At 43.8% G+C, this 26,001-nt stretch overlaps 1 long non-coding RNA gene across 2 annotated transcripts; it reads left to right on the top strand.

The window, feature by feature from the left end:
* Window positions 1–117: 117 nt before the first annotated feature.
* On the top strand, window positions 118–25,854 carry LOC112563630. Of its 2 annotated transcripts, XR_003099087.1 has the most exons (4): window positions 118–414; window positions 5,324–5,509; window positions 23,377–23,487; window positions 25,222–25,854. It is a non-coding gene; the product is annotated as an uncharacterized LOC112563630 (long non-coding RNA). The 2 variants fall into 2 exon arrangements; XR_003099088.1 differs by lacking the exons at window positions 23,377–23,487; window positions 25,222–25,854 and adding an exon at window positions 6,459–7,461.
* Window positions 25,855–26,001: the final 147 nt, after the last annotated feature.

The following is a 26,001-nucleotide window of genomic DNA, read 5'->3' as shown; positions in this document are numbered from 1 at the left end:
GTTTACTCGTATAGGTAGCTGCGATTGGTTGGAGCCTATGCTCATTTCTATGCTGACGACTTCGTCAGCCAATCGCATCCGAGGTCTTTCAAAGATATCTGAACTCTAACCTCACATTAATTTGCATAGAAACTGAGGTGATCACGACTGAGCACTACAACTGCTGACGCATACACTCATGGGTGCTGGGCGGTTGCAGTTTTACCGTTCACACATGCACTCTGTGTGCTACATTGTTGTAGCAACATTTTAAACCAAGCCAGTTCAAACTCAAGAAGACGGCAGCATCTCTTCTTTGCACCGCGTTGACTGCTAGCCTGTCACTAATTTTGTTTCTTCCAGCCTGTGCGACGTCTTGCTACGGGCGGCCATCGGCGAGGTCTGCTGTTGAAGGACAGTTGAATGCCAGAATGGGTACACATTTGCAGTTCTTTGAATTCAATTTGTGGATTCTTTGTTTTATTTTTTTTTTTTTTGGTTTGAATCGAGTGGATGCAGAGGACATCATTTGTTGTTTCACAATGTTCGGCTGTGTTATTGCCACCGTGGCTTGACCTACTTGAATAATGTCGGTTGATGTAAGACTGGTTTGTAGCTAAATGTGGAACAGCTGTTGGTGACTCCATGAGTAGCTGTGGTCTTGTTAGCATTTGCCGTGTGCCGTGTACCCACAGGACGAGGAGAACAATAAATAGATCGTGTAAATATATTGTTTTAAACGATTTCTGCACAGAGAAAAGAGACATACAGACCAGCAGGATTTATCGACTTGTTAAGAATACATAAAATTCGAGGGCAGGCAAAGTAAGATGGCAAATAAAAATAGTTCAGAGTATTTTATCGATATTGATTGAGACTGGCATAGATATATACACAATAGCCCCTCACCTCAGTATCTGAGCGGTGTTGCACTTAAATGAGATTTTTTTTCTGATCAGATGAATATGAGCGTCGACTGTGTGAGTTTATCATGGTAACACGTGTGAGCAAGCATCCATTTTGTGTGTACATGCCGTGCCGTGGATACTGATAAGAGATGCAACCCCGGCTGTGAATTATTTGCTGACGCAAATTCCCAGTGCGTTCGCACTTGCGTACTGGTGCACAGTCTATCTCATTTCTCAAACATTGCAATAGCCCAATAACAGACTAAAATTTGAGTGTGGTAGATATGGTTCCTTCCCCCATCTCCCGACAGGTAAGTGGTATTACACTTAGACCGTTGACAGCTCAATGAGCGGAAATTGCTCGCTGGCTTTTCTGCTAGCAAAAGGTCAGGATCTTCAGTCAACTTATGTGCTGCTAACGTCAGCGTTCTTGTTATGTCTTAATTTTTTTTAACACTTGCATGTCACGTACACTGCTTGTAGCAAAGCAATTATTGTGATAAGATATTGTATAACATACTCTTCAATAGCCCTCAGTAATTAGTCCAACATTCTGTAGTTTTTTTCCCCCGACCATATCATGACAGCTTTGTGCATTTATTGATATCCTCCCACCAGGTAAGAAATAAGTTATTGAAGTTTCAATTGCACATTTGCTGTGGGCTCAAGTGAAGACATCAAAATGTTGATGTAACCATTAGTCATAGTGCTTCTAGCAGTTCTGCTAATGAATGTAAATGTGATCTACATTAGACACAGGCATCGTCCAAGCATTAATTACACATTTATTAATCACCTAGAGGTACTTTGTCAAAGTAGCTTGCGGTTGACTTGCTTCAGATACCGAAGAGCTAGATTTCCTGTTTTCTGCGCACACCACCCCTCGTTAACCACATCAACAGAGTTTAGAAGCATACTGTAGGTCTGACTTCACTTGCAGGCACTTTTGAGAGAGCCATGCCAGATGCCATAATACGGCCGATAATTATTTTCTTTTCAGCGGAAGCTCTCCAGTCAAGATGTTTGAGCTTTCTGAATGAGAAGGGTAAATGAATACATGCCTATCTGTGTGAAGGGTTGATTTTGTTTTGAAGGCTTTTTTCAGATTTGTTTGTGTGTGTGTGAGACATAGTAAGGCGTGTGTGTGTAACGTAGTACCGGCGTGTGCGTGTGTGTGTGTAACGTAGTACCGGCGTGTGTGTGTGTGATGTTTTGAGAATATCATTCCCACCTTGCCGTGTTCAGTTGCGCATACCGCCCCTGAGGTGCAGCGAATCGCACCGTGCGGTCTAGCGCCTGAACGCGCCCTGCCTCGACCACCACTTGCGCTGCGCGCGCACCGCCTGCCCTTCCAGCGTGCCGTCGTGCCGTGCCGTGCCGTGCGGCACGTTCCAGCAAAGCCTGCGCGTCATTCAGAAATTCCTGTTCTCGTCAGCTGCCATGGTAGTTACTACGTGGGAGATTGCAGGACTGCATCCCCACGTAACCCCCTTCACGTCCTGCCTACACCTCGCGGCCACGCCTATTGACCTTCAGGTTAACCCTGCAGCTGCGGCGGCGTGGGATGCTGGCAGATGGCGCTAGACTTGTACAAGTCCCGCGGGCAGTTGACAGACCATGCAGTGCCAGGCCAGTCTCTGGCTTTTGCTGACAGGAGCTGCTGGAATCGAAGCCGACACTGACCGTTTGTTCGACGTCGAGTATCACATGATCTTGACTTGTCGTCTTGTCTGTCGCGGACGGCGTGACCGAACCCCTCGGGCAAGGAATGGCGTCATGTGCAGTGAGACACATGGCTACACAGATACCCAGATATGCCTAAAAATATTATACGCTGATGGAATGTCATCAGCTGAGATAAAAACATCGCTGACTGCTGACATTAAAGGTGAAGAACCAGGAGAGAAAAATAAACTTCGTCGTTATCATGATCACCACCTGCAGATCTCACGAACAGTTGAACTTTTTTTTTGCTTATGGTGCACATGCAGAGGCAACAATCAAAGTAAATAATCCTAAGTCTTTTTCTCTCATTCATTAAAAACACAGAGAGAAAGAAAGAGGTTGAGAAGAAACAAATGTACACCCCTTGGGAATTAAGAGGTTTGGTTTGTAAAATTCGGACCCATCATCACCCACCCTCCCATCTTTGTGTGTAAATCCTTCCTCCGATAGTGTGTGATCTGAGCAAGCAGCTGCTCCTGTCCAAAAGCTGGTGTGTCCGAAAGCTGGGTCAGATCGAACCGTGCTCTCGCTTAATAAATAGTTGTGCGCGTTTGAGTATCGATTGTCCCTGCTCATTTTTAACACCGCTAGCTTCACTCAAGGATCCCTCACGTCCCGAGGGGATTCACCCCACGCTGGCTGCTCCACACTCGAGGTTTGCGCCTGCTGATGGTCTGCCGAGTGGATCTTGTCTGCCAGCGACACATTAATTAATTCATCTCCGCCATCCGGCCTTGACGAAAGTCGTGCATGACCGGCCGTCACTCCGGCCTCATCTGAGTGCGCGAGATGATGTGCCCCGGGCTGAACCCAGCGCATTCCGCCCAGACGAGAGGTCTCGGGAACGAGAGGGTCTTGCTCCCCTTTTGTTTCCACATAGTTGTGTATATCAGCTTCTTACATCCCTAATAAGCTTCCTTCTTCCGACGCAGGCGTGCACCGCTCTCTGTCTCTCGGTGTTTGTGTAGACTGTGGGACGCCATTATTATGGAGTACAACTCAGGACAGGGTGACTTGATAAGGAATTCGGCTAGAGTAGGAAAAGGTGCACAAAGTTCAAAATGGGAAAATACTTGGAAAAGCAGGACCGTCTTAAAAATCCTCGTATCTCTCCAGTGGTATCTACAGTAAGCTGATATGCGCGAGGAAGCCCTCTTTTCACACTTTTTAAAGAAGGGAGGAGGGGTGCTAGATGAACCGTTAAGTCACGTGACACCGCGTCGCGTGCATAAATGTAAAGGCCGAACTGTGCAGTTGATTCGTGCCCGCTTTTTGCAAAACAACAGAGGATATATTTCTTCCTGTAGGTGGATCGATATCTTACCGTAAAATTTATCTAGTGTATCGATTCGGATAATGTAGGTTCAGAATTCCCTAGTTTGATTTAAACAAAAAATTAATTTACATTGGACTGTTGTAGCGTGTTTTAGTGAAGACTAAAATGTTAGAATTGGAGGACTCTTCACTCCACCCGTCCGTGGAAAAAAAGAGAAGAAGATAAAACTATGATCATGGTACGCAGCTAAAGGTTTAGATAATATTTTTAGATAGTCATAGATACTCATGCTCGGGGCTGTGAAGTGCCAACAGAACTCGGGTAAGGATCTTGTTCAAGTCCGCTTGGAGTTCACATAATGTCTTTGGCTCGCACCACATTTCCAGACACGATTCCAACATGGAAACCGTGTTTCTTGATCACCAAACCTAACACCTACCCACAGCCACCCATCCACCCAGTCTACGGGGTAAAAATATGATCACCAGCATTAAAGGCCAGTCCGAGTCAAATATGTTTAAAAGTTAATGGTAGAATATCACTTGTTTGTAACGAGAATCTGCTGACTTTGTATGGGGGAGGGGAGCTAGAGTTGGGAAGGGAGGGCATATAGATCGACAACTTATGACAAATCTTCATTTACGAGGACAACAGAATAAGCAAAAGTTATGCGCATTTACATCTTATAGCCTTTCATCTGAGGAAAAATACTGAAACAATCACTTCAAAGGAACTATGAGGGAAAATTACAATAGGTACAAAGATTGGGGTTCATGTCTAATTTGACAGGATTGTATTTTGACTAATAACACGTGGTATATACTCTTTTTTCATTGTTGTAGTGGGTGTTTACGTTGGGTGGAAGGTCTCTGCAAACGATCAAAGGTTTCGATATAGATGTTGTATGAGTCCTGCTTTAAAAAAAAATAAACTGGAATGTTATCGAAAGCAGGAAACAATGCTATTAAGCATGTATTTTGAGAAGTCACAGGAAGTGAGGGTTTGACCTTTTCCCATAGTGCTCATAAAATGTTATGTTTAAAGGTCTTTTTCATTCTGTGAACAGAACACCGAGGAAATAATTATAATCTTATAAATAAACTAAACGCAGTCGGTGAATAAAATTTTTATAAAATTTGCACTCGAGTTGGCCTTTAAAGCACAGCTTGCTGTATAGCTTCGGTGTTGTCTTGGCGCAGACTGGAAAGGTGATCGAAAGTCAGGTAGCGTACTTATGCACATGTAAGCTTTATATATATCTCGCCCTGTATGCTGACCTGGCATTTTACCAGAAAACCTAGCAATATATTGCTGTGAAGGTATTTCAACCAGCGCAGATTGTGTAATGTGAGAGCGTTTAACCAGACAAGCATGGTGTGCACCTTTGAAAGAACTCCACATGACAAAATACTTTTTTTTTTTTTTTTGTCTGTAGGACGTTTACGAGGCAGAAGGAAGCTAAACAAGTGGGTGAGGGACCTTACCTGATACGAACCTTGTACCTTAAGAAAGCAGCTTTAGCCCTGCAAGCAGATATTATAATGTCCCAGAAGGCAGTAAGCGCCGAAAGGGCAGTTCTCAGGGAGGATACCAGCGTGGGAAATGGCGAAACTTGCAGAAGGTAATGCATTAAGACAAACATACAGGGAGTTCAGAGTTCAGCCATTGATGGTCTGTCTGTGTTTTGCTTTGGAGCGAAGTTTGTTACGTTAACTAGCTGCTTATTGACTTGTTTTGCCATGGAAACGATGATACTGATGATGCTTGCGGCCGTGGAGGCGTGGGGGTGGGTGGGAAGAGAGAGGAGGTGGAGACAGAATCACGTGTGCTCCATCCGTCTATAAGCACGTGCGGACTTGTGGAGGGTCAAGTGAGGTGTGAATACAATTCAGCGCCTGCAGGGAGAAGTGGACTTCACAAGGTCTAGAGAACTCGGTCACTTCCTGCACGGAAGTAGTCATTGTAAAGGCCGATAGGCCGCTGTCATTGTAGCTGTCAATATTGCTCGACTGCCATCGCCTCGCACCATCACATTTTCGCCATCACCATGGTGACTGCACACAGGGCCCTGCCCCTTGGGGTCTGCATACGACTGATGCCCTTGACATGCAGTAAGCCGAGCATCCATATCGCATTAAGGAGGGTGTCGAGAGACGCTGCTCTTGCAGTGGCCCTTTAATCAGGCGGTGAATAGCGACGAAACGATCTGTGGGAACCGGCGTATTACTGTGGTATGTTATGAGATCAGCAGCAACAACAACAAAGATCCACAAAGTAGACACGGTTAAGTGACTTGGAATAAATCAGTAAATAAATAATCGGTGACATGATGCAGGCTGTCGGTGAAAATTGAGGGAAGATAGAGGGGAACACTAATTGTTTCGCTTTGCATTCTCGTTTCGGAAATAATGTTTTTATTGAAGCCAGTCATTGATGTGTGTAGGGACAGAATGGACTGGCAGAATGTCTTACCTTTCCTTTCTCGTCATGTTATGTGCCCTCTGTGTGTGTGTATAGAACTGCTTTAACCTTTTCGCTTTTCACTTTCGTTTACTTTGGCGCATGCGCAGAGCCACAATGTCCGGTCTATGACGTCACCAGACCCAGCGTCTGTCTGCCACGCATACATCTTGCACCTCTGGTCCTGCCCAGTCCTCCCAAGGCAAGTATACACGTGGTACAAAGGGCGTGAAGCAGCCGATGTTTCGCAGCAAGCCTACGTTCGACGAGATAAAAACCGGAACGACGAACTCCACCGTCGGCGCCTGTGAAGCGCGAGAAAGGAGGAGAACTGGTCTGACAGACAGGACAGTCTACGAGCATCCTCCATGCTAAGCGACAAGGTGCTAGACCGCCGATGCGTTCTGTGACAGTTTGGTAGCATGGACTGACGCGTGCACCAACGCACTTGCGCACCATCACGCACACAACGCGCGTGCACGATGACTCACCCGTCTATAGAAGTCTATAAAGCTAGCAGGCGGCTTTGTCAACAACATTCCGTTTCGAAAGTGGAACAGCCCTCATCACATGGGATTTGGCGGCCAAGGTCAGCCCTATATATAGCAGGCAGGGCTGGGGCTTCACAAGCTGCACGCGGCATAGATACAAAAAAGTCTATCTCAGGACCGGGCATGAGGCGCTTCTATTTCTTCCTGTTGGTGTCTAGACTGCAAGCGGAATGCGCGAATGTGTAAAATGATCACAGGTGCAGGCAAACAGAAGTGTACACTGTACACACCTTCATATCTTTCCATCAATACATATTGTACACTTTGGAAGATGTTGTATATAGAATTACACAAACGAAAATAATAATCATCGCCGTAGTCATTGTCATCGTTAGCTTGGCTGTCAAAAGCTCCAACAAGAATAGGAAGATGGTCACTTTGGTCACGGACTTACAGGAAGTGATAAGATTGCATAATCTCTGGCACAAACTAAACATTAGCTGTTTACTACAGTTTTCATGTTTTGTTCGGAAAGAACAAAGGTTGAGTAGCATTCAAGTGTTTGCATCACTAGCTCGCGTGAGATAGACTAAAAATAAACAGACCATTGTTTATTTCTCTATTTTCGTCTCCTCTGTTCTTTCTTTCAGTTCCTGACTTTTTTTTCTTATTCATTCACTCATCCCTTTCTTTCCTTTTTTTTTTCCTTTTCCTTTTTGTTTTTCTGTCTTTTCTTCTTGTTTGCTACATGCGCATGATTTTGTTTTTAAGCTGCTAATTGTTCCCCCGTGATAGTTCTTCGTTCGTTTCGTTCACATCGAGGAAGTTTCACTGAAGGTAAACACTCAAAAACCGGAAGTTTGCTTCAAGAGCCATGGCGCAAAGAAAGCGAGGTCAGTGCGGTCATACCATGTTCTGTCTTACAAGCTGTAGCCAGGCCAAGAAGAAAAGATAAAGCAGCAGGAGTGGACGCTTGCGAGTCCCGTTGTTTCCATGTTCACACACACACAGACGTTCGTGTAGAGGCCATGGGCCATCTGACCTTTACACGTGCATCTTCGAACTCAAAGGTTTCTAATCGTCTAGAACCACGTAAAGCTCGGAAGAAGATGGGGAAGAGGAGCAAATGAACCTTTCATAATGCCGTGAATTAAGCAGCTTAATGTCTCACATATGGATGGTGCCGAGAGCATCAAAAGTCAAGCTGCAGTGGGACCTGCCCAAACAAAAAGCTGCTCAGTTGACAGTAGAGGCGTTTCGGTTTGCTAGGGGCGGATGTACGGAGTGCTCAGCTGTCACACGGCGAAACTTTATGATAGCTTCCCAAGATGTTGTCCTTTTTTGTCTGTAACAGCTGTTTTTAGCAACTTCCGCAAAGATAAGTGAAACTGTTGAAAAAATAAGCATGAGGGTATTCTTGCTCTGTATATGCCGTGATACAGCCCTAGTTGCTGGCAAGGCATTAAACACAAACAAATAAACAATTGCTCTGTATAAAAGCATAGAAGCCTCTTCGAAAGTAATATCGACAGCTGTGTGTCTCGTACAGCGTAGTACATAGTAATATCGACAGCTGTGTGTTATTTGAGACTACAACCTTCAATGTGCAGGGGTCCTAGTTTCTGCTGACGACAGGTGCCAACAGTTCGCTGTACCAGTCATGCGAAAGTTCGATCTGATTCTAAGCCAGCTTAGTGTTCACAACATGTGGTAAGAACCAGCGACATGAAAGATGCTGACAGTAAGAAGCAGGTACACCTACACATAACGCACCATTTTAAGAAGAAACACGATAGTATATATCTATATATAAAGACCCGTCTGAAGGTTTGTCCATTTATCTGTCTTATACTCGTATTTTGTTTATGCTTTCCTCGTCCAATCACAGTACAGGTAATAGTATCAAGCTCACTGAAATATATTTTTTTTAAATCCTCGAGTAAAGAATTGGATTCGTTGAGCAGAGCTGGAAACAAACATAGCTAGTATCAGCCATCAGCAGAGCTAGACACAGACAGTACAAAGCAAAGCATCAGTATGGTCATAAAAAGAGCACGAATATAACAGACGATAGATAAGAACAGACTCAGACAATATCCCTGCCGCGGATGGAGTCGATGACAACTGATATCAGTCGGCAGTCTAATATTCTAAGATCCTAAGTCTGATTTCCGGAGCTGCCAGCCCAGGTGTGTGTGGAACAAACCTGTATACCTGTCTTTCATGTCTACTCTCTCAGTCCTAGTTTGTTTCTCTAAGCTGTCGGCCTGCGTGGGTGTGAATACGTATACTGTTGGTATTTCATTTTTTTTCTGCCAAATGTTTGTTCTCTTTCCTCTCTTCTTACACCTGGAGCGCCAGCACCACCATTGGTACTAAAACATCCTCCAACACATCATGTAAAAATCTCAAGTTTATTTTAACTGATTTCTGCGATAAACAAATTTACGACCAGACACCTGACAGCTACAAATAGTTCAGGCATGCACGTGTGCGATGGATTTACAGGAACTGGTCCGTCTCGCTCCAGTTACAAAGTGTAGGAGAGCGGATTCTGAGAATCTGATAAATTGTTGCAATAGGATAGACTGAGCATCTGTTACCAACGGTTGAGAGCTGATAGATGGGCCCAGCTGCAAAATTCACTTTTAGCTTTGGTCCTTTCCCCCTTCAGACCTTCCTATACTGGTTCCATGTCTTACTTTCAAGTACCATAATTTCATCACTTCTCCAGTGACTGAAAGACTTGGGGTTCCGCATGAATGGCAGGTATTGTGAGGCTCACACAGTTGAAAGCGAGGGTGGAAGGTTACAGGTGAAGGTCAGCTCTGTAAATGCGTATTTCATTTGTTTTGTTGTTGTTCCTGTCACTGTAGCCGGAGAAATTGCAGTGCCAGGGGGCGGGAAAACAGGACGAGGATAGTGGGTAGGGTCTTAGGGGGATGGAGGAGGACAGCGGTACGTTCGTGCTGTGGTAACAGTCTTCAGGGTGTGTGAGAGTTCCAGCGCAACAACACCGTGAGGTGTCGTGGGAATAAGCCCACCCTGAACTTTTTGCTATATGACTAACCCTGCACTTGGAGGGAGGAGGAGATTGTTTTTATTTACGCAGAGCCAGCAGCTAAGGCTATATCATGGCAAGGCCAGCTAGTCCTGTAAATAGATACCACAGAGAAAGAACAGCGTGCCCGAGACGAGAGCTGAACCCAGGACTGCCAGTCCTCAGTGTATTAGTGACAGGCGCTAACTATTGTGCCTGCACCGGGAGCTGTTTCCATTCAATGCACAATTGTGTTCCTTGACAATCTTTTCAAAGCCAGCCTGGGTCGAAGTCGTGTATGGATAGCTGTGTGTGGGAGTGAAAACTCGGAATTACACAGCTGTAGTAGGGGTAGGCCCCACAGTTGTTCGTGAGCCCCTTATTTCTCTCGTTGGTCTCCAGTTGTGACCGAGAAACCTCCTCAGCACACCCTGAAGTGTTGGCTACCAGACTGGCCAATGCAACTGTGTTGGGTACCCGGGGTGTTGTTGTGGTACCTTAGTTAAAGGCGGTGGAAGAAGAGGGCCGGGGTTGATGGGACCGGTCTTCCATAACCCTGCTCCGGTCAGGGTGAATGACTTCGGGTTTTACTGCCCCTGCGACACGTAGGACGTGTGGACTTTATCCTTAACCTTTCAACATGAAGTGCTCCCATCCCAATACTTCCTTTCATTGCATTCATTTTATTTATTTCTGTTTGACTTCTGAGCTGATCTACTTACTGAGACAGATTCGGACTTTCTCCTTTTTTCCGACAAGAAGCTATTATTAACGCTTGCACTCATTGTTAATCTCCACGTTTACAAATATTTAAAATAAATATCGTAGTAAGGATCGACGGATCACAATTTATGATTTGGAGAGGTGACAGTTCTAATCAAGCGCGAGCAGCTGTATCACGTGACGTAGGGGTGCTGTGCTGACAGGGTTTGGGGTTCTAACATCCTAATTAACAAGTCTTTAGCCGCCAGCAGACTCGATTCCTCCTCATCAGTCCCTTTGTCCTGGGTGCTCCCCCTGACGATGTTAATTACCGCTAGCTGTCGTTGTCTTTTTCGGTCTTCTCTCGCTCTGTGAATGGCAGGGTAGACCACTCTTGGACGTTATCTACTCATTTCTCTTGTCTTCCTTTCCTCCTGCTGACTCTTTGTGCTGCTCCCTGCAGGATCCTCTCTACAAATCCTAATTAAGTCGAAATGGTTTTAAGGTATACCTACAATACTATAGTTTGCGTCTGTTCTGACCGCAAAGTTCACCGTAGGGTCGAGCTATCTGCCTAATTCTCTTATTGTCTTATCCTCGTTCATTGGTCATCATTGGTAATAAGGTTTTTATTTGATAGCCGTGCTTTAACTCCCACGTCTAGCACGAAATGACTCCAGAAATACAGTTAAGTGAGGTAACAGCTTGTTTTCAACAGAAAGCACGAACAAATAAACAAGACTTAAAAATAAACACAGCAGGTAACACTACCTGCCTCCTGCTGTTCCCTCTACTCATGGGCTGTACTGCACTGGTGATTTCTTGTGTACACAACCTCCTGGCTAGAGACTTGCGAAAAGTAGTTTTGCTGCAAGTGTCAAGTCGATATATTTTTAACTGTTCATGATCTGTCTTTTTCTTTCTTTCTTTCCTCTGTTTGTGTGTGCGCGCGCGCGTGCATTACTTTAGAAATTACTCCGAGAATTACTTCTGTGCCTAATCTCTCGCTGAATTTCACGTCTGCATGCTTCGTACATTGGAAGATAATAAACAACAACCAAAAAAAAAAAAAAAAATGCAAAAAAAATCAAAACAGTACACAAAGAATACGATACATTCTTCTTAAGATCCCACTGAGAATCGAACATAGAAAAGAACCCAGCCCTGGAAGTTCAGATTTTAACATCTGTTGGTGTCTTTAAGGAATATTGCAAATCACACACTTCATTTAATCCACTTTAATTTCTTAGCAAACCAACCAAACAAACCAACCAAACAAACAAACAAACAAACAAACAAACGCGTTTGTGGAACACAGGAACACATCAGCCCTCGAGCAAACGATCTTGGTATAGTAGAAAACAGAAATTGTACTCATCTCTGTTTGTTTGCGCTACATTGACCTGTTAGTCATATTTCCTCCTCTACAAACAAATCCACTTCGCTGGGTGTGAGAGCGGAAGGTTCATCACAGTGGAAAGGGAAAACAGCTTCCACGCCTGACAATCTGTGGCTTTGTGTACAGACTATAAACAGGGAGGCACACAACAACACAAAAATCTATTAAAAAAACCCAGGGTTAGTTTGCAGAACACGCCTAGAATTGTAAACATAAACAAGGTCGGAGCTTTTTCGTACACAGCGCTTGTATACAGCTTAGAGCAGTTTCCTAAAAACTTTTTAAAATTTGCTTTTACAGAACAGTTTAGACGTGTTGTGCAAGTGAGGCCAGGAATCAAGGGGTGGGGAGGTGTCTCAATAACACACGTGTCTGAAAGAATCTGTAAATTTTATTTTTCCCTGTTCCTTGGTACGTTCACTGGATTAACCAGGTTTTCCATTTATCCAAGGAAAAGTTTCGTGTTCCGTATGGATCTGTTGGTTTGGTTCTTTGGCCTGTTCGTCTGGTGTTCGAGTCAGTGTTCAATGTTGCTGGCAGGTGTGTCGATGAGCCGTTGACAACTGCTGGACAAAGAGTCACCCATGGACTGTTCACTGTTCAGCTGTTCAGTGCTTGTTCCTTGTCTAGCAGCCTGCATTCCTGGGGCTGGTCATGCTATTGATACAGGGGCGCTTGTGAGTGAGATTGAGCTGTGCGTGTGTGCGTGTGTGTGTGTGCGTGTGTGTGTGTGTGCGTGCGCTAGCGTACGTGTGCTCCTAAGAATATGTGTGTGTTTATATATATATGTTTGTGCATGCTTGTGTGCGCGCGTAAGAATGGGTGTATATTTGTATACGTGCGGTCGTGCATAACAATTAGTGTGTGTATATAGATTTTCATGTGTGTGCGTGCGCGCGCGCAGTAAAAATATGTTTATAACCACCAGTAGCAAGTGCGAAGTCAATAGACTCCCTTTGTTGCTGCAAGTAGCTGGGTCTGTACAAACTGCCTGATTGTGTGTGTGTGATTGGTTTAAGCTGTTGTTCACTTTACGTTCAATCCCTTCACCCCAACCCCCAACCCAACCCACCCCACGCCCACATCTTTGACGAGTTAATATTGTGTTACAAAACATTTCTGCTTGCCAGTGTCAACGATAGTTTTTTGTCCAGAAAATATGGTAGGCATTGTAGCCCTGATCCCAACGCGATTTCTAGGAAATAGCGAACAACAGAAGGTGTAAAACCCAATACCTGGCGACCAGTCACACTTCACTGAACTGTTGACTCGAATGACTGGCCTCGTCGTCTATCCATCTCTGGTATCAGTCGGAGGACAAAAGAACGAATAAAGTGACGTAATGTCCTTGTGGTACGTCACACTGTCTTGCCAGTTCTTTTTTAAGCAGTTGGCAAAGAGTTCTGATCATCACTAAATGATATTTGTTCACGGTTTACATCTTCTATCAAACGGTTTATTATATTAAATCCTAACCTAACGATTGCTTAATTAATAAACAAGCGTTCTCCAGTTCTGTCCTCGGTTGAACCCTTGACATCATAAAGGTATGTATGAGCTTTCCTGTCGTCTGTGTTGCTGACCTGTTTCTGTGTCCATGGTGATATTTGAGATTTGTGTTTCAAAACCGAAAAGTGAGTGTTCATCCAGATTTGCGGAAATAGTATCTTACACGGAGCTTTACCCAGCCATTAGCAACATTATCACAACAGTTTCCACCCCATTAGTTCCTTGCTACGTTCAGTGACGTGTCTTGTGAAGGGAAGAGTGAGTTAAGCAGTATTAGTGTCTTACATACACAATCACATAAAAGTTATTTTAGCCTCGGGTTGGCATTTAAAGAACAACAATGGCTTCGCTTGTGACCCGTCTTTGGAGCTGGTGCGGAAAGGCTCCCCCGCCCTCGAATAATCGTTAAAGAAAGCAGACGGCGACGAAATGTTATCCCTGGTGGCTCAGTCTGACTTGCATCCGTGCACGAGAGGGAGGAGGGGGGAGGGGATGCTGAAGCGTATCACCTGACTCCCGATCTGACGAGTCACGTGGTTGTTCTTAGTGACAGAAGCTGGTGTCAAGGTGAGTCTCCGTGTCTTGTCTCGGGGACACAGGGGAGCGAACGCCAGTGCTGTCAAAGAGAGGCGCAGCACGTGGGATGGAGGAAAGGGGGATGGGGAGGAGGAAATGAGAGGAAAGAAAAAAACCCATCAAGCATTGCGACGGAGGCTTCTACACCACGACCCGCCACCACATCGCACATGGCGTCGTTGATGTGGTTTTCGGAAGCGAAGAGACGGAAGTGGAGAAACGATCAGTCTTTTGGGGAGGGTTGTCGCTGACATGCATGATGATGGTGATGAGAAAACAAAGCGGAATAACGCCGCAGTGATGTACGGATGCTTTGTAGGAAAACAGCTAATAAGGTAGCCTCCTCCTCCGCTCCTTTCCTACCGGAGATGAAGAAAATAGCTTTCACTTACCGAAATTATTGTGCAAAGTGAATCAGTTTGAATTCGCTCACAATAAAACTTTAAAGCAAACCTTTTTTTGAAGGCATCCGCCTCCGATGCTCTCTAACGACTACATGTCAGCCGAGCTATTTGCTATCTTTGTGCTTTATTTATGTTAGAATGTCACGGACTAATGCTGTTGTACTTGATTAAATTTCAATCAAATTAACTTAGGCTAAATAAAAAAAAAAAAAAAAGAAAACAAGTGCACCTTACATTTTTGCAGACAGGCCGGTCTGAAGACTTCACAAAGTTTGCCCACCCCTGCCCTAGACTGCAGCCGTGTCCGAACAAATGGCCAACATGGCAAGGAATATCGGAAGGCAACAAATAAACAAATTAAAACACACACACACAAACAAGAATACACATACTCAAGCACACAAAGATTACAAAATAATCTGCGACAATAATCACCGCTTAAAGTGCTTTCCGGGACGAACACATTTTCCCTGGCGATCTGTATTTTCTCGGGTTCGTTCTCCACCAGTATTTTTTGTTCTGGAGTGGATTAATGGCCAGTTGCTGAGGTCACTTAACCCGACCTCACGCGTGGGCGTACCCTGGGTATCGATTGGTGCCGGTGGCAAAAGTGCACGTCGCTGCACTAGGTAGACAGGTGCTCAGACAGGTCATCGATCATGTTGAGAGTCAGCTTGCCTTTTTCAACTTTGCCTACCTCTACCCTGTATACTCATTTCTTGCAGTGCGTTCGCCTTCTTGAAGTTCGTGCAAAGAAGCAGCCGGGTGCACAATCACTTTAGCTGCTGGCTAGGTAGCTGACAGCTAAGTTACTAATGTTTTATGAGCATTGTGACAGGTTGGACACCTGACTTCCCCACACCTGGACTTCTTTACAACAAAAGGAACCTGCTTCTTAAAAGGGACTGCAACCAGTGAAAAGTTCTAAACTTCTCTATAATCCTTCACAGACTGCACACTAAAGTGACATATTGCACGGATAAGCTGATTATAGCCAGAGAGCTTAGATCTAAGCTCTCTGTTATAGCATCGGCTGGGAAAACTAATCAAGTAATTAATTAATTAAATTTGTGTCCTTTATTTCATTTTTTTTAAATTTAGGGACAGGAGCTCTGTCAACATTCTTTTGCAAGTTCAAGACCCGCTTTCTTGTTTGGTTTGTTTCTTTCTTTCTTTCCGTTTTTCTGTACGCTTGTGTTCGGGTGAAAAAAAAAAAAAAAAAAAAAAAAACAGACGGCGTATGAACACACGGTGCATCTCACTCTTTTACTCGTCCGCGCACACGCGGTTTCTGTGTGAAATGAGAGCGTGGATGTGCCTGTTGCCGAAGCTTCCAGTCACCCACAGTTCGATGTGACCCAGTCACTGTTAGTCACCTCATCTGCCTTCTGCAAACTAGTCCTGGAACTGTCTCCAGTCACCAAGGTGATGCCGCGTCACGCCCGCCGTGATCTATAAACAGAACATCTTGTCTGAGGGTGGATGGAGGATGACATAGATGAGAGAGGGGGGATGAAGGAACGAAGGAAGAAGTGCAGCTGGGGACGATGCGACCTGGCGTGACTTTATCTTCACCTTCATAAATTGAAGGCGGAATAATTCGACGTGAATGGCGGCCTTTATTTCGCATTTATTTTTAACTCTTACAAGGATATGAGTATTTATGGCGACGAGACTATACATCACGTTTTATTACACGAGAAGTGGGGAGGGCCACCACCTCTTGCTGTCTGAGCGAGGGAGGCTACAATTTTAAGGGAAGTGTGAAGGAGACGACGGTTGTCATACACCCGGCGCCTTGTGAAGGTTTTGTGGTTCAGGTTACAGAGTTCAGTGAGTGCAGAGCGCGAGGGCAAAGTTCACTGTGTGTAACGTAGGCTCAAAGGTCTGTCCTTCAACTGGAACAACGGATTTATTTATTTGTTAAAATTGATTCCTCGGTTGACATATTTCTTGGTTATTTTAGTTCATGTGTTCTTTCGTGTAATCAGCAAATTTGTATGAAAAATTTGCCTGTCTTCTTTTTTTTTTCCCCTAGTTGTCAGTTTTTCTTTTCTTTCTTTATATCTTGCTTGCAAACACATGTACACGTGTACGCACTGCTTGTAGGTTTTTGCTCCGAATTGTGAGGGGCTAATTGTTACCGTACAGACCACTCAGTGCCTCTGAGTCTGAGGGAAAAAAATCCGCCACCCATTTTCAAAAAGAAGGAAACAATCAAAGACAACAGCACTTGCAGTTCATTTGACGAGTCTTTGAAATTTAAAATAGTAGGTGTTCTATGGATATAAATACTTAGCAAGGGGCAGGATGAAATATTAAATGTCAAGTCCTGGCAAGGCCATTAACAGGAGTGCCGTGCTTACCAGCACCTTGTATTTCTAATTTCGCTGTTTTATGCACGAAAACGTGTGTCACGCTCTTCCAGAGAAACAGAAGGACAAACCTTTCCTTTGAAATACGGACAACGTATTGACGAGTTCTTTGGAAAAGCTTATTTTCTCGAATGTTTCTATTCTCCAAATGGGACACGTGTGTTGGTGGTATGACAAGTTCATCAGGCGATGTTGTGATGGTGTACCAACGTGACGTAGTACACTGTGACCACCGCTCGCTGATCGCAGCTGCGAATCGTAGCTGATAATTAATTAACGGATGGGTTTTGGAGGCTGAAAGTTACAGGTTATTTTTATAACACCTATATCTTCTGATGTCAGAAAAAAATGCAAACCGTTCAGGTTGGTCTTTAAGGCCCATTGAAGAGAAAAAATAAGAAGGGAGCGGAGATCACAAAGGACGTTAGACATACCGGAGACAAAAACAACACACATCTTGTTAAGAATGCTGCGAAGGAAAATGTTGACTTTGTCTACAAAATGGTTTATTGAGTCCTTGTGTTGTAGATTCACACTTTCTTCCCTACAATAAATATATTAGATGCCACTTTATATCACAGACGACGATGTAAGGACTAAGTCGATTTTTATAAAAAGATGTACTTTGCCTTTGAAACTTTAGCAAACTATAACATTTAAACTATTTATTTATTGTCCTGTTTATTGACAGTTTTAAAGACAGGGCTTTCACACGAATTCTGGTGCTCGTAAACTGGAAACTATGCTTGTGGAATGAGAGAAACTATATCTGTGGAATGTGAAAAACCATGTATATGGAATTTGAGAAGCTGTGTATGTGGAATGTGAGAAGCTCATGTGAGTACAGGAGGACTACCTGACTTACCACGATTTTGCGACAAGAAGGAAACTGTGAACACGACATGATAACAATTGTCGTATCTCAGAAAAACAGCTGAGACAGCAATATCATTCTAAGTTTTCTCGACCCTTGATGCTTTGTGATATATTTGTTTTATTGCGGCCATGACAACATTAGTTGGTGGTTGTTGTTGTTGTTATTGTTCTGCAATCAGGTCATTACATGGGTCAAACAGACCTATCAATCAGGAGTCCAGCGTTCGTCAGACGGCGTTCCCGAAATACACCCGACTGTGCTGACGCCACTTCTGCTCGACTGGCATCTGATCGATTCCCGTAACGAGTGCATGAAATAAAACCGGTTCTGTACCCACCGAGGGTGTTCCTAATAAACAACCAACTCTATCATCTGGCAAGCAGATAGCACGGTACAGGCCAAGGACATTGTTTGGACAAGGTGACACGACGCGTGATAGGGGTGGTGGGGACGGGTGGGCTGGGGTGGGCTGACGTGAGTTCAATATACCGCGTGCCTGGGGGCCACTGCACGTATCTGCTTAACATCTGGAGCTGGCTCCACCTGATGTAGTAGTATATTATAGCTGCAGGGTGAGTACGCACGTAACGCCGGGAGTCACACAGTTGAACTTATGTGACAATAGCGCATAGCGCGGTCTGTGCCCCTCGACCCCTGTGTCTCTGTGCCACTGTGCCCCTGTGCCATTATACTCCTGTGACACTGTACCTTTGTGCTCCTGTGACAATGTGCCCCTGTACTCCTGTACCACTGTGTCCTTATGCTCATGTGACAATTTGTCTCTGTGCTCCTGTACCACTGTGCCCCTGTACTCCTGTGACAATGTGCCCCTATACTCCTGTGACAATTTTTCTCTGTGCTCCTATACTCCTGTGGCATTGTGCCCCTGTGCTCTCCTGTGCAACTGTGCACTTTAAATAGTCATTTATTCCCTGCCTCATTTTTTTCGTTAGCTTGAGGGAGTGAGCTGAATAAATCTTGTATTGTTTTCCTTCTTTTTGTGTCTTTTGAGCGACTGACTCAGTTGACTAATCGTATGTTTGACCAAACTTATACTCTGTTAGCCGGCTGATGCAAGTTTAAATCACATGAAAGGCGTTCGGAGAAAACTTCCAGACAAGTCTTTAGTCAGCTGCTTTTTTCTGGAAGTATTCATGCACAAAGCATTCCCCTTTCAGAACACCAATCCCAGGTAACAGATCGGAGTAAGGACACCCCAACGACCACAGAACCTGTCTTGAGAACGTTCCGCGTTGGTCTCCATTCCACGTGGCACCGCCAAAGACACCAGTTGGTCACGTGTGTTCCGACCTGCACCAACAAGACGGTGGAGCAACACCACGTCTCTGTAGACAGGAAATACTCCTGGCTTTCAATTTACAAACGGTACATGAAATCGTGGAAGTCTTTTTGCCCAGTCGCTACCTACTGACATTTAGACCATGCTAGGGAGTCGGGCTCGCTGGCGTGAGACAATGGTTATGTTTGTGCATGTAACAATGTGTCCATGCTGGACCCTGTCTATTGTTTGCCAGGACACGTGGCATGCGGGTGTGCACGTGTGTGTGTGTGGAGGGCATGGGAAGGAGTCTCTAAGGTGTGGTTCTAAAAAAAAGGAATATTTATGGGTGTGCCATTGTGTTCAGAAGGGTGCAAGAGTGTGTAGGCGTGTATCAGTTCCACTGTCTATAACAGCGGAGATATTTTCCACTTCTTGTGCCAAAATTCCATCTAAATAATCCAACAATATTCGCCTTATCTTATTTTCATAAAAAATAGCAACAATCATTTCCTGCACTACCTTTACTTCTTATTCCTTTTCTATATTTTTACTTGTACATTTTTACTGTTTCTTTAACTAATTTCTGCATCTGCTTTATGTTGGAAGTGTTCTGGTATGAGGGTCAGGACGACCGGTGTAACTTTATGATTACAGGTAGGGCCAGTCCTCTCACCTGAAAGGCTCCTACAGTTAATTATGCCTCCTATCACCCGCCCATCCATTTCTTTTCTCTCTCTCTCTCATACACACCACAGCAGTATTTTCGGCCACAGCCTCCTCATACAAACGTACATTAATGTGTGGCAAGGTGAGAAGCGAGAAAAACCAGACTTTCCACCCTCGCACACAGTTACCGTGTGCGTACTCGCGACAAGATGACCTCACAGTGGAAAACGTGCTAATTAACCCTCGATAGCGAGACAGCCACGATACGTACATACCTCACCTGGAAGTGCCTTGTCTCGGTTGCCCTGGAGGCTGTTCTCTGCCCTCAGTGTGGTACAGAGGCCCACACCAGCCCCCTACCTGCCCTCACCTGTATGTAGTATGTGCTGTCACCTTGCCCCCGTCTCACAACCGTGTCATCATGGTGTTAGATATAGGCTACGCAGGTGAGACATACATACTGTTAGGGGCTAGATAAAGAGGAGACACTGATCTCAAGCTGAGTTTCTACAAAATAATATTTTTTGTCGATGCTGAACTTAACTAGCTTTTGTATTGCAAGTTAAGAAATAATGAATACAAGGCTCGGAGCATCTTGTCACACCATTAGTTCTTCTGAAAACAAACTGACGGAGGATTTTATGCCCGCCTCCGACTGTCGTATTTTCTACGGCTACCTGTGGGTTTGTGGGTTTGTTTGTTTGTTTGTTTGCTTGCTTGCTTGTTTGTTTGTTTGTTTGTTTGTTTGTTTGTTTGTTTGTTTGTTTGTGTGAGTGGAGGGAATATGAAGACAGTTGTTCGCATGCGAGTGTTATTGGCGAACTCCTCCTAACTTGGGGGATTGAGGGTGGCATGACCTCGCGTGCAGTTTCTTATCTAAAAAGGAGACGTTGAAGGCTGACCTCCGAGAAACTACTTTGCCGCTGATTGTAGGAAAGAGAGAACGGTGTAGTCAGGAAGTTTAATCTTCCTCTCATCGATCTCGACTGTGTTCAACGCCAAGTTTGAAATTGGAATATTTCTTTGCCCAGATAGTCAACCTCGCTGGTCTAAACAAACCCTTATCCTCTTAAACATTCAGAATGTAAATCGACATCATACAGTTTATTAAATGTCATTTGATTAAATTTGCTTTTCTTATTCATGCTTAAGCTCAGATGCACGTGCAAGTGGTCAGGACGTGAGGAATGGTGCCACAAAGATCAATCAAGTTTATAGGTGAGAACATAAGTGTTAACATTATGGGAGGACCTACTGAGCTAAAATTAATTTGGGACTTTCTAACCTAAAATTATCTTGGACTTCCTAACATTTCTTTTAAGACAGTAAATAATAAACCACCTGTAATTACCAAGAATAGGACCGAGTGCGGTATTCATGCACGACGTTTTCAATATTGCTAGCATCATCATCATCGTCGTTATAACGAATTTTATTTTCAGAATCCAGTCTTTTCTTTATTCTCCAACTAAAAACAGAAAGAAAAATAGAAAAAGATCTCTTTAAAAAAATGAGTTACCTACGACAACACATTGAAGCAGACTTCGGGGAGAAAACAGTTTTATCGCAAAGACACCCTCCTTTAAACAGCGTGACACTCGTGTAAAATATGGATGTAACACGCACACATGGAGAAAAACGAGAAGGAAAAGGAAATATAAAATGTCAAAGGAATAGAAGTGTTTGTTCACTAAAAGTCGTCTGTCTCCTTTTCAAATTTTTTTCTTCATGTAAGGGAGACATAATATTCGACCTTCATGGACCATCCCTCGATTGGGGACCTTCACCTTGTCAGGTGACGTGACAGGAAGATCAATGAGCGCGCGTGCCTGTTGGTCAGGTAACGCACAGGTAAACGCACAGGTGAGGCAGGCTCTGCCTGAGCATTCCACCGTGAATTGGTTGAACCACAGAGACTCGTTCGTCTGTTGTTAGCACTGACACTCGTCACGGAAGAGAGGGAGAAAAGTAAATAGACATTTATGGATAGAAAAAAGGAAGACAAACAGAAGAAAAAAGAAAAATATCGTCAGATGATTCATTTCATTCTAAAAAAAAAAAAAAAAAACAATACACAGAAGTAGGTATCGTCTCTTACAATACAACATTCCTCCTCGTCAACCTCTCTATAAAATCTCTATTTTTAAACTGTAATTAATGTTCTTTCTCTCTTTTGTTTTAGTTTCATGTTTTCTAATTCATCCTACCTTTGGCATTCGCGCTCGTCAGACACCCAGGTAGACAAACAGAAGTACACCACACCAAGTGTCATTCGATTTGTTAATTAAGTTTTGCTGCACGTAGAGAGGTTCGTGCTCATTACCTGAGCTAGACAGAGAGCTGACTACCAGTCTACTACCACACTGTAGTCAGACACTGGAGGGTTCGATTTCAGACTGACAGACCTACCGGACCTTAGCAAGAATGTGATAGTTGATGACAACGGTGTCACGTGTGATACGCTCCACTGGATTTGGCAATACATGACAGCACATAGCTGCGCATGCGTGCTTCTAAGAGTCATTTGGAAATGAAAAATAATTAAAGGGTGACTCGAGTCAGACATAAAATTTAGCTCTAAAGTTTTATTAACTTATAAAGATTAGATCATAAAGTAAAAGTTAAAGCTTACCGATCTTATTAGTTTGTAACCGAAAACGCTTAGTGAATAATTTTATTAAAAAAAAAACATTTTAAGCAAATAGGTTTTAGCAATTTCGTATTTATGAACTCACTGACAGCCTCCACTATAAGAGATTCGAGCGTATGCTAACAAGGTGTTGGCCAGTCAGCGAGTTGGTAATCATAAAGGGACAAGAAATGAACTCTTGGCCTCTTTCTAAAACCCAGGTAAGAATGTAATGGAACATATTTTGAAAATGTGTATCTTTTAACGAAGTGAAACACTCGCATTTAAACATAATTTTACACTCCTGTTGAAGTGGTCTGGAGTAGCGACAAAGACACACCTGTGTGCAGTGATGCAAGACCGATGGCAGACTTTCACTTCGCGAAGGAACAGGATGAACAGTGTGAGAGACTCGCGGTGCACCTAGTGTGGGAGGCTACCAGCAGGGGAAGCAGAGCTTGCATCATCGATTCATCATCTCACCTGGTGGGATAGCAACAGTCTGAGCAGCTCGCTGTTGCCGTGCAGCCAACCACGTGACCGGAAACAAACCTGTTTGTTCACAGACCACAGAGAGGGTTGTGAGGGCCCAGGTGCATGGCACGTCGCTAGGCGCTACGGCTTACATGGTTTTAATGCCCGGACTAGCATCTTGCGCCTGACCTCAGCCACAGCTGTCGACGATCGAGGGGGACTTGCAATAGCACGGCTCTCCGTTGCGTGGCAACGATGTAGAAGTCGTAATATACATGTTTCAATAATACAATTCATCGTGTAACATATGAGAAAAAAGGCTGGCGTGAAGGTAGTAAGGGTCAATAACTCTGAGTTCAAGTACGTTGGTTTAAAAAAGGGGAGGTAACTGTTCCTAAAGACTATCTACACACGTACAGTATATATATATACAAATAAAAATACAGTATACACAAACATGTCCACAATCAATGACACATAAGATTACAATCCCACCCAGCTAGGTTGGTACACGTGTGACAGTTGACGTATGCACGCAGTCACACACTCTAACTGATGTCTGTCTTCGCAGTTTTGTATGATTTACAACTTGTCTCATTTCTAGGTTTATGCATCGTTTGCCGCAGCAGTGGTCGTGTAACAGATGATGTCGGTCTGAGTGGCAGCTTGTAAATCTTTGACCTGACCAACATTTTACCGGCGTGGGCGGAGTCAGGTGAGGAAAGGTGTGCAAAACGTGCGGACTGGTGAGAAATGGAGTGTGACTGTGGGTCAACAAAGCAAACAAACATTACTAACTAATTTTTTTTTCACAATTTTGCCTCCCGTGGAAGGTGGATGGCAGGGAGAGGAATTATTGACCATTTTATTGATTTTATCATTGGGTTCATATCAAGACCCAAGTCATCGATATTTAAAAGTCGTTAAATATCAAGGATAATGAATAACAATGTAAACAGACCTGTGGGCTCTGTTCTAGGCTCTCTTTTATGTCTGATGACAGTAATGATATTTGCACTGATTTACATAGAGCCAAACATCAGATTATTAGCTGACGACACTAATCTACTCCTTACACGTGTAATCCTAATCTTAGACAGATTTTATTATGTTTTTTTTCTAGCATTAGACGCTTGCTGGTTTATTAGTCATAATTCTCTTTCTCTTGTGCTGCTGTTATTTGTTATTATTCGCTCAGTTATTTCTTATTCAAGTTCCCATTTATGTAGTACATAAATTTGGTGACCACAAACTAAAAACTCGTGTTCTTAGTGGCATCCCTGCTGTTCTAAAATTTATTAACAAGTGTTAAGATGCTTACAAAATTGGGGTGTGTAGTGACAGTAGAAATAGGAGTAACACCCAGGAGTGTTTAGTGCTGATGTAACAAGGGATTGCATCAGGGTGTGTACAAATACATAGCCGTCTAGTAAGTTGTTTGTATCTGTTTTTAGGTACATGTTTGGTCATCTGATGGTGTGTTTTCAAATATATGAATAAAACTATCTTTATCGCAAGGAAGAGAATACACACTGAAAAGAAAAAAAGCTTGCCACCAGGATAGTGGCTGGAGAATAGGGCATAAAAGAATCAGGTTTTCTTTTGCTTTACATTTTTTGTTGTTTGCCTTTGTTTTGTTTTGCTTGCTTTTGTGGGGTCGGTAGAGGTGGTTGGAATCTGACACCAAATTTTACAACTTGTAAAAGGCAGTCTTTATCAGTGACATCATGAACAAATAGAGGAGCGCTGGGTGGATGTTAAGAGAATTATATTTATAGCAGGCAGGACCATAAAAGCACGAGCAGTGTCGCCCAATTATATCCCTGGGATTAAACCCTGGCCGCCGGCGCCTGTGGAGGCAGCGTGTCCTCCTCCCCCGCTCCCAAGGTGCGCAGGTACGCAGGACAACCGGCCTCACCTCTGACCCAACGGCAAAATTTTTAAAAGGACGTAAAGTAATCGGGGAGAGGAATTGTTAATAAATTAAAATAATCACACAATTAAAACGAAAATCTGAATTATTTATGCCTGATGGAAATCATATGGATGCTATTGATTATTAGTTGTTAGAGGGAAGAAACAGACTGTAATCGATACCTGCGATTGAGAAATTTTGTAAAATAGAGGAAGGAAAGCATTATAAGGGAAAATGTAAAATACAGACTGTCTCTCTCTCTCACACAACTGTAGAAACACTCACACGTCCATGCAGTACACACTGGGCTATAATACTGTAATACAAAATGTACAAACATGCACTCGAATGAAATGCCAGGAAGGAAAGGTTTACAACAACAGCCAACCCACGTCACAGTCCACATCCGCACATTATCACACACAACACCACACTGTCCCACACTAGTACTTGCTGACACACAAACAAATCAGAGTTTAGCAGGGGATGAGGTGACGAGTAATTAAATGCACTGGGTTTTGTGTACCACGGCAGGAACACGAGAAGAAAAGGTCAGAGGACAAGCAAAGAAAAACTAGTTTACCAACGAGTACCCGACTATGAGGTTGAACAGTCAACGGGGCTGCCGTGTAATCCAAGCCACCCTGCGGTATTGTCTGCAGACAGATTCAGGATGGTGGTGGGAGACTAATTAGCAGTTACTGATACATGTGTGCTGGCAATTCTATTGGATTGGTTAAGGATCGGGGAGATTATTGCCAGCGAAGTAATATAAAACTGCTGTCACAGTAGTAATACTTGGGTACATGTGGCTGCCTGTATTCAAGTCTGACAGTGTATGTGTATGTGTGTGTGTACCTCCCTTTGAGGGGAAAAAAATCCTGCAAAGTGTTTTGTAAGCTGAGCAGACAGCCTTGAGGACGGACACCTTGGCGTCTCCATCTCTGTCGCCATGCCAGACACGAGCTGCTGCAAGTCACCACCGACCTGTGTCAACATATTCAGCCCCGACATCCAACAGTGAGTCAGACGCAGAAGCCATAACAGCGAGCACGTGACCAAAGGCTCGTACACTCAGCGCAAATAAAGATATTTTAACTCTCGTTCAACTCAACGACGATGGTACGAGTGCGGAAATCTTGGAATAATAACAAGTGAACAAACTGTCAAAGGAAAAAAAGGATTTGGAAGCGTATTTGATGAAGGTCAATGGCATGGCAAGACTACTTTCTATGGTTTTCAATATTCTTGGTATTTGTTAAAGGTTTTCAGAAAAGGAAAATTAACCTGCTCTTTCTATCCATATATATGTAT

This window comes from Pomacea canaliculata, linkage group LG5 (assembly GCF_003073045.1).
Source record: "Pomacea canaliculata isolate SZHN2017 linkage group LG5, ASM307304v1, whole genome shotgun sequence".
Classification (NCBI taxonomy): Eukaryota; Metazoa; Mollusca; class Gastropoda; order Architaenioglossa; family Ampullariidae; genus Pomacea; species Pomacea canaliculata.
The sequence above is the reverse complement of the archived record's forward strand: the minus strand, read 5'-3'. Positions and strand labels throughout refer to the sequence as shown.